We start from the raw sequence: 10,246 nt of genomic DNA on the forward strand, positions 1-10,246 counted from the left end.
CAATAGCTTTTCCCTGAGGAGCTAGCTTCTGAGACATTCACAGAGCCCAGCCTGGAGCCATTCTCAGGGTTTATGTTTACTGTGTTTCATTGATTGTCAGGGCTGATGTAGAGAGGAGCAGCCTCTGGCTCTTTTTACCCAGTAAAGAAAGCCACTCCTTCGGGGGTGTAGCTTTCTCTGCCTGGTTGTGGAGTTCAGAATGGCAGGTCAGGGTAAGTACTTGTGACTCGCTAAATGACTCTTTTGTTTTCATCAAAGGACTGAGTTGAAGCTAGCTGCTTAGCCAGGCCTTTGTCTGTATCAAAGATGGATAGTTCCGCTGTTGGGGGGAGGAGTGGCCTTCCCTCCTCTGCTTCCTTTGAGAAGCAGTGAGAATGTCAGTTTTGTACTCGTGCGGGAGTGTTGGTTCCTGGGTAGCCTATGTTCTGCTATCTGCAGGATGAAGATATCTGCTATTTGTCAGTTCTTGTTGGTTTTGAGTAAAATCTGCTAACCTGCTGCATCTGGCACATTTGTCCCAAACTCTCTGGGTTGTAGGGATGGTGGCTATGGATGCCACCCCAGCCGCCATAGCCGCCACAGCCATGGCTGCTGGAAAATGCTCACATCTGTCTCCTTACCTGGATTTTCCCTCTCTGGCCAAACTCTCTGTACTGTGATGCACACTTGGTGTGCCTAGGACTGTTCACTGGAACATTAGAACTGCTTTCTCTGCGAGAGCTTGTTTAGCCACCAGGTTCTCCTCTGCCATCTTCTCGAAATTCCTGAAGGTGTTTAAATGTTACTGGAATTGTTTTGGAATAAATATTTTTTTTACCTTGACTATCTTGAGAAAGAAGATTTGGTTTCTCAGCACGATAGGTAAGAACTTGAATGAAAGAAACAAAAGGAAAAATGAGGAACAACTCAACACATACATTCAAAAGAAACAAAACAACCCAAGCAAACCCAAATTAACTCAGTACTCAAGAACCTGAAGGAAATTCAAAGGTTTTTTTAAAAATAGCTATGATAGGGGCTTGGAAGATGGCTCAGTGGTAGAGTGCTTGCCTTGCATGCATGAGGTCCTCAGCACCACATAAGCAAAAAGAAAAAAGCCAGAAGTGGCACTATGGCTCAAGTGGTAGAGTGGTAGCCTTGAGCTTAAGAGCTGAGGGACAGCGCCCAGGCCCAGAGTTCAGGCCCCAAGACCGGACTCAAAAAAAAATAGCTATGATAAGCTTATGAAAATCCTGACTACATGGGAGCCTACTGTGGTGAGGATAGTGGTTAAAGCTCAGACTGGACCGAAAGATCTGTACACAATGCCAGGAACCTGTTATTCTAAATTCCAGGAAGAATAACACCAAGTAGACTGAGCCCACGATCATACACAAGTAGGAAGCGAGATTCAATCTGAAAGTTAATCAGGATAATTTAGGGCTGGGGGCATGCCAAAGTGGTAAGAACATCCATTTAGAAGACACAAGACACTAAATTTAAATTCTAATATTATGGGTATTAAAGAAAAAAAGCTATGACTTTAAATAATTGGAATAATTGCAAGATTTGAATATTGAGTGGAGAAAAATCCATGAGAGAGATAGAGTTTACCCATGTTGCAATGCTTTCTACTTATGTGATAATATTATGTGGTACTCCAGATACAACAGAGTTACCTTGCAATGAGCATGGATGTGCATTTGGGTGAAAGAAATACTCTACTTACACAGGTGTAAATTAAATACTTTTTTGGGGTAGATTTTAGTTCTTGAACTAAGAGCCTGGGTGATATCTCTGAGTCTTTTCTCTCAAGGCTATCACTCTACTACTTTGAGCCACAGTTCCAATTCTGATTTTCTGTTGGTTGTTTGGAAATAAGAGGCTCATGAACTTTCCTGTCCAGGATGGCTTCAAACCAAGATCGTCAGATCTCAGCCTCCTGAGTAACCAGGATTCCAGGCCTGAGCCGTCCATGTTTTTAATAATTTAGTAAATTGTACAGTTACAGAATTTAAAATTTATCATTATAACTTTTATAATATATGTGTGTATATTTATATCAATGCATACATATAGAAATATTTTAATGTATTTTTGTATCTACAGTAGATTTATGAAATCATCCTTCATTACAAAATAACATGGAAACAAGTTAAATGAGGAGCAAAGCATAGGGAATAGTCATGTTTCTTGTTGAATGAAATATAAATTGTGAGAATCAGTTTGAGAAAACCATTTAACAAAATGGATAATGGCTATTAATTCCAATCCTTTTATTTGTCCATATTTTGCATCCTCACACATGAGTGTCAAAGTCAAACCACACATTTTTGCCTTTGTAGTTAAATCATGCTATAATTTAGGGGATAGGTGAAGTAATCAAATAAAGATTAAAATAATAGTAAGTGATGCTATGAGAGCTGAAATTTATTTTAAATGATAGTAGCTAATTAAATTCCATATCTCTCACTTTTACTCTATTGTCATATCCCTCATTACCACATTTGGAAAGTACATAGAAGATTCTCACTAAATTATGTGTAAAATTATGTAAAATGTATTAAAAGAATATGGGCACATCGGGGCTAGGAGAGTGGCTCAGTGGTAGAGCTCTTGCCTTGCATGCATGAGGCCCTGGGTTTGATTCCTCAGCACCACATAAGCAAAAAGAAGAAAGCTGGAAGTGGCGCTGTGGCTCCAATGGTAGATTGCTAGCCTTGAGCAGAAAAGCTGAGGGACAGCGCCCAGGCCCAGGGTTCAGGCCCCTCGACCGGACAGAAAACAACAACAACAACAACAACAAAGAATATGGGCACAGTGTGGTTTTAGCTGATTCAGATCTGTAGGGGGTAGTGTGTTTTTGAGAACTTGAAAAACCTTGTGATGGAGATGAAGGAAGGGATGTGCTTATTCTGGAAAATTGGTTAGAGGGTTGCTTCTAGAAAAACAGTGGTGAATTCTTCCCAAAAGTTACAGTAAAATCAATCTCACAATCATGTTCTCTACTGCACTATTCACCATAGAGAACTTATGGAATCAGCCCAGAGGCCCTTTACCAGAGGGATGGTTGGAGAAAGTGTTGCACATATACACAATTTGATTGCACCCATCCATTATAAAGACGTTACAGCATTTGCAAACAAATGGATAGATCTAAAATTATGTTAAGTAAACGACGTCAGAACCAGACACACAAAGGACGCGTATTTGGAAGACAGAATTTTATGCAAGTTAAACAACAGTATTAATCAATGCATGCTATTTGCAGAGGAGTATTTAAAAGGTGTAATTTCTTATAAAATTGAACTTTTAATCCAACAAAATGAATACCAGGAAAGTATCACTTGGAAAATGTGAGGGGAAGTCAAAGGGAAGGATTAAAGACACTTACGGAAGTAGAGAGTGAAGCCATAATATTCAATGCAGATAGTATGAAACTAGGAAAAAATGAAAGTGGGGTGAGATTTGGAAGGACGTGAGAAATTTATGTAAAGATCCATCATACTAAAAACTGATTCATTGAATGGAAAACCCTTCGTACAACTATTTACTAAAAATATAATGAAAAACAATGGAGACATCTGATCTTAACCCATGAGTCAATATGATAATTTCCTTCTCAGAAATTTTCTTTGCAGGTATTATCCTCATAATAACAGAAAAGTGAACAACACAATGAATATCAATACATCACTTTGCCTATCCTAAATAGACACAATATAAAAATCACAGTACAAATATTTGAATATATCACATGATAAAATAACAAGTAGATCCAAAAATTGTGGTATCTATACACAATGGAATATTATGCAGCCATTAGAAATGACAAAATAATGGCATTTGCAGGGAAATGGATGGAGCTAGAAGGAATCATGTTGAGCGAGGTAAGCCAAGAACGAAAAGACAAACAGTACATGGTCTCCCTGATAAGTGGATGATGAATCCAAAATGTTAGGTGATATGACAAAACTAACAGGACTTAAGAAACAAAGAACTCCCACTCATCTGGTTGAACCACTACTAAATATCCCCATGCTGCTGATCACATATATGGTATATAACATATGAGCACCGTTATATATTACAGACTAAAAAAAAAAAAAAAAAAAAAAAAATAACAAGTAGAAAATATCAAACTATGATTGTTTTTCCAAGTACTTTACCTTTGGTATCTAATTTAATCCTCACAATAATCCCATAAAGTAGAACTACTTCTATTTTTAATTCTAAGATGATGATATGTAAGTCTTCAGAGTTGCAATTACTAGTACAACATTGTACCCACGGTAAATGTTAGGCTGCAGTCCATTCCCACCATATCAAATAACCTCATTCTATTTTATAACTAAATACCAGCACTCAATCTACTAATTCTAGGAAAATTTCCCAAAATTATTGTGCACACTCTAATAATATTTCACTTTATCTTTGTTGGAAAATAGGTAACTAAGCCAGACACCGGTGGATCACGCCTGTAATACTAGCTACTCAGGAGGCTGAGATCTGCGGATTGTGGTTCAGAGCCAGCTCGGGCAGGACAGACTGTGAGAATCTTTTCTCTAATAAACCACTAGTAAACTGGAAGTGGCACTATGGTCCAAATGGTAGAGACCAGGGACAATACCCATGCCCAGAGGTCAAGCCCCATGACCAACAACAACAAAAAAAAGAAAATAAGTAACTGTAATATGAAAACTCCAAGTTCATAATCAATTTATACCTCCCTGATGAAAGGAACTGCTAAACTATAACATTCTTGATTTCTAGCTCAAAATACTAGAAATCATATTTTATCCCTTCACTCAACACTACACTGCCTGGGGACCCCATCTCTGGTTAACACAGTCTTATTGAAAAAATGACCTGCCCAATTCCTGATGGAAACAGAATGCAGGTCTTTTGGAACAATCGTTTCCACATTGTAGCTCACCTAAATTGTTTACCATTAGAAGTATTTTGATTGCTTTTTATACCCAACATTTTGAGAGAAATGTACTACTTCATAATGTTATTAAAGAAAGACTGATATAAAAATTACTTTTCACCCCAGATAAATATTTTACCTTTCATATACACAAAAATGCAGTCTGACATATTAATTTTAGGAATGAGAGGTTAAAAATCATAGGCACCAAGACCTAAGTATGAATGAAAGACTCTTCAACTTGTGAATACAATTGGTTTAAAAAGACATCAATACTGCTGCATTTTTTAATTCCCTATGATAATGATAATGATTCCCTATGATAATGATAATGAAAATCATAAACTATTAACACTTAAAAATAACTCATTTTCTTGGGAGTAGGACACAAAACACAAGGTTAATTCTAATCACTTAAAAAGACCTTTATACTAAACATTCACTCATAACTATAAAGATTCTAAAACTAACTGAAGTACAGAGACACAAAGCAAATAATTTAACTATCATGTACATTCAATGGACTGTTAATAGAAAACAAAGTTATACTAATAATTAGCTTACCCAATTCACTTACATTATTTTATTCTATTCCATTTACTTTCATAAAAAGTGGGTTTTCATAAAATGAGGCATAAAAAAGCCTATATGCCCACTTACATTTTCAGATCTTAACAATATTTATTTCAGAAAATTTAGCTCTATAGTCAATGAACTGAAATAATACTAAAATATTCAAAGGACTTTCAGAAATTGCAGGACTTCCTCTGGGATGTTATGTATATTGGAAAAGATATTCAAAAAGCCTTATTTGTTAAAGTTGCCATAGTTACTCCCACAAAAGAGCCATTAGTAAAGATCCCTGTGCATGTACAAAACACCTTCAAATGCAAACACAATCTGGACATGACACATCCTTTTTGTTTGTTCGTTTTTGGAAGGAATATCTAACAAGCATATCGACAATACTTATTTTGTCGATAAGATGGGATATTCAAACGTAATATGGGTTTGATTACCTCTTAGTGCGAATAGATATGGTCTTGCAAAGAAAGTGATTTTCTACAGAAATCCGGAGTTTATCCAACTTGTGTTTCACAGGAATAACCAGAGAGTAATACCTATTTGGTCAAGTCGGTCCAAATCACTCCATGAGTGTATCTTAAAAGTATAACCAATTTAAGAGGTCAAATATGAATTTTGTACTGACAATGATCTTACAGCAATAACTTACTACCTAATTATGTCTGTATCTTCTTACCTCACATACATTAAGAGCTGAAAGTGGTCTGTTTATCTAACTTAATGCTGTAAATGCTTTGATTATGATGACTTTTTTAGTAGACAAATAATATGTACAGAAGGGTGGTTCCACTGAAATGACATGACAGAACACTGATAAATAAAACATTGCAACACAGTTAGCTCTTTTCAGCCTCACCATGTCCAGATTGTCAAGCAACATTGCAAAAGCACACACACACATATACATGTATACACATGTTCGCACATGTACACACACATATACATGCATGCTAAATTCAGGGTTTATTGTACAAAAAATTTCAAATAAAATATTAGTGATTAGGACAAATGATAATATGCCTTATTCCAAAATAATACATGAACCATCACCACCCATGTTACATTTTACCTGCCTCTCCAAATGTGACCACTTAGTTTATTTTTAATTAATTGATTACCTTATTAATTCGTTTGGTGCTAATACTAGGGCTTGAACTCAGGGCCTGGCATTGTCCCAGAATTTATTTTTTGTTTCAGTTTTCTCAAGGCTAGCATTTTACTGCTTGTACCACAGCTCCATTTCTAGCTTTTTCTGGTTACTTTCAAATCAGAATCTAATGGACATTTTTTTTCTTGGTCTGCTTTCAAACCACAATTCTCAGATTTCATCTTTCTGATTAACTACTACTAAAGACATAAGCCATCAGTGTGGCTTCTACTTTTTCCTCTATAGTTATCTAATGCACATACTTAAATAGTAATTTAAAACTGAGAGTATAGAAGCAAGATGTACAGTGATGATACTGTCCTGTCAGAAATTCAAGTTAGTAATGTAAATTATTCTTAAGACCATACACAAAAAATACCATATTATAGTGTAAGAGAACTCACTATTGAACATATGATCCTTAAGAGCTTTCTAATAGATCCATTATTTATTGTTACCCAACATTAGAAAAATGTATGAGGCATTGGTAAAATAGAAGTCCTTTGCATGACTACATACATTCCTTGTTTTTTTTTTTTTAAAAACACTTGCTTTCATCTAAAAAAGTAGGCCTGTCTATTGTCTTCATGTGATTTCAATAATTGAAAGTGCTTAGTGAGAAGGTCAAAATGTATTAGTAGTCCTTAACTATCAATTCTCATTTTTCTTCTTGGAGAATATAATGATCAAATCAATAATTCAGAATCAGAAATCTATAGTTCAGTATCATGCCTCCAGTGAAAGTGGATCACCAGTAAGAAATCCTCAATACCAATTTGCACAAAGTTTTGTCACAGATACAATCTCCCTGCCTTCTCTAGCTGCTTTACTACCTTCCTATTTCTTCATTATACAGGAAAAGTTGATTCACCTGATTTCAGTCATATCTGTTGCTATAATTATCAAGGAATTAGTTTATTGTCTGTAATTTGGTCAAAGTTATGTCTCTTTATGTAGGCTACTATAAATGTATTTACTAATTTCAAGTAAATACATAAATTCTATTCCCACTTTTTTAAAAAATAAAATTCTGTTTGCTGTATAAATTCATCAGAGGCATGGATTTTGTGGCTAGCTAGGTCATTGCACATCATCTGTCTCTCTCTCTCTCCCTTTCTTGGTTCTCATAGATAATATGATTGCTCCATAATTATCCTGATTTACTTTGCTTTCATATTTTTGGTTGCATCATTTCAGTTTTTGCTCTGCCATTTCCCAAGTCATTTATATAGAAGGCGTTATTTCCTAATTTCTCATTCCTAGAATAAGCTGCACATGAAGATATCACTGGTCCTCATTGTCAGTGTGTACATTTGAATACGGAGGAACATCTTTCCTCTGCTCTCCATCAATTCCCTACTCTCCAGTTAGAATAATTTCGAATAGTAAAATTGGAAAAAGAGAAAATAAATCATGGTGAATAAACAGTTGCAGAAAAATCATTGGATATTTCTGACCAGTTCAACCAATGTGAACTATTAGGAAAATACATGGACACCACATTCCCACTGGCACTCAAAGTTTCTGGTTAGGCAATTCTTAGGAATATGAAGAACAAGATGAAAAAATAAGGAATGATATCAATTGCAAGAAAAAAATGGAGAAGGATCCAAGCAAATTTCTTCATTGGGCTGCCAAAAATATTCGGCTTACTACAGTGCGGAGACTTCTTTCCCAAAAGGCCACTCATGTGAATAGTAGGGATGACGATGAGTATACCCCTCTTCATCGAGAAGCGTACAGTGGACAATTAGACATTGTCAGTGAGTTGGTGTCTCAAGCGGTACATGCAATAATGTAGATGACTGGACACCCCTGCACAGTGCATATACGTGGAATAATACCGGAGTGACTTCTTTATTACTTCATCATGATGCAAATACCAATGCCCAACTAAAGGCCTCTTGTCCCCCTTACATCTTGCTGCTGAGAATTGAGCTAGCAAAGATACGCTGGATCTCCATCTGTTGAACCATTATATAAAACCAGGCCTGGAGAACAACATAGAAAAAATTGCATTTGATATTGCCAAAAGGATAAGTATGTATCACTACTTCTATGAAGTTGTGGAAGGCTGTACAAATTGTTCACCTATGTCCTAATGGTCGGGTTAAGTTTCTTAAATTTCAAATATGCAAGTCGATCTTTTGTGTCCCTACAAAATATTTTCACAATCCAAATAAGAGCAATATATTTTATTTTGGTCTGTCATGGGGCTTGAACTCTGGGCCTGGGAGCTATCTCAGTGCTCTTCAGCTCAAGGTGAGCGCTCTACTACTTGAGCCTCAGCTCCACTTCCAGTTTTCTAGTGGTTTATTGGAGATAAGAGTACCACAGACTTTCCTTCCCAGGCTGCCTTGGAACCATGATCCTCAGATCTCAGCCTCTTGTGTAGCTAGCATTATAGGCATAAGCCACATGTGCCCGGCAACACCAATATTTTACTGTAAAAATTCATGGATTCCGCAGAATTCTTCCAAGTGAATTGCCTGCATTGGATGTCAAAATGTATTCAATAGTTTTTGTATACATGTATAATGATTTCTTCAGAGTTTGTGATTTTTTAATCAGAAACAATTTTAACTTACCTGTTGAAATGAGTAGTACAGAAACTAAAATATTTCTGGTGCTTGTCTGAAAAAGTATATTTTAAAATATACTATATTCTATGTTTGCATAATGTTCATAATTTACTTTATTTTCTCCTAGATATACTTTGAATTCTACATTATTTTATAATATTTAGGTTCATTAATGTGTCCTTTCTGATTGCATTCCATATAGAAACAGTTTGATTCCTTTTTTTCTAGGTCTTAATATTATTTTTCTTTGGGATAAAATGACAATGTTGTCTAATTTGAAAAGTTTTTTAAAAGTTTATGCTATGTAAACGCCTTTCTGAGGTGAATATTTAATACACTGATGTCAAACTAAATTTAATTATATGAATTACGTGTATTGTTACAGTTGAAATTTTGTAATCAACTTTTTAATAACTGTTTTTCATTTCTTGCATCTGAAGAATGAAACATATGGAATACTTCTCAAATTTTCATATTATCCTTGTGCAAGTGCCATGTTAATCTCTGCATTGTAATTTGAGTATTCGTGCTGCTGAAGCATGTAGTATCCTCTAAATTTAAGTAGTTAATGATGCAATCTTTATACAAGCCTATATCTATGGGTGCCTACTAGTAACAAGGAAACTGTATTGTTCCGAACAATGCTATCGATCTTATTTCCCTAAAATTCTGTGAATAGTAGAAAAAATTATATTGATCAGTCAATTGCTCACATTTGCAAATTTTTTGTCAATGACTATCTTAAGTCTTTTTATTTGGAATTTGATCGTACTCTCAATTATTTATAGATAGGTCCAAGGTGATGACTTTTTCAAGAACTTATTTATCCAACTGTGTTAGCTATGTGGACCTAATGGATTCAAAGTAAGCGTTGCTTAAGAGGTACTTCTAAACTTCTTCAGCTGATATTTTCCCAAATGAGGTGTTACTGTCACAAATGTCTACCTGAGCCTTTACCCTTCTTCCATGTGGGAACAGACCCACCAGAATATCTTACCCTGACAGCATAGATTGTCTTACTAG

At 35.6% G+C, this 10,246-nt stretch overlaps 1 pseudogene; it reads right to left on the reverse strand.

The window, feature by feature from the left end:
* Positions 1–9,667: 9,667 nt before the first annotated feature.
* Positions 9,668–9,764, reverse strand: LOC138833427 (U6 spliceosomal RNA; annotated as a pseudogene).
* Between the last annotated feature and the right edge of the window lie 482 nt (positions 9,765–10,246).

The sequence above is a fragment of the Dipodomys merriami genome, unplaced genomic scaffold (genome assembly GCF_024711535.1).
Source record: "Dipodomys merriami isolate MVZ:Mamm:240054 unplaced genomic scaffold, mDipMer1.0.p SCAF_207, whole genome shotgun sequence".
In the NCBI taxonomy this organism is placed as follows: domain Eukaryota; kingdom Metazoa; phylum Chordata; class Mammalia; order Rodentia; family Heteromyidae; genus Dipodomys; species Dipodomys merriami.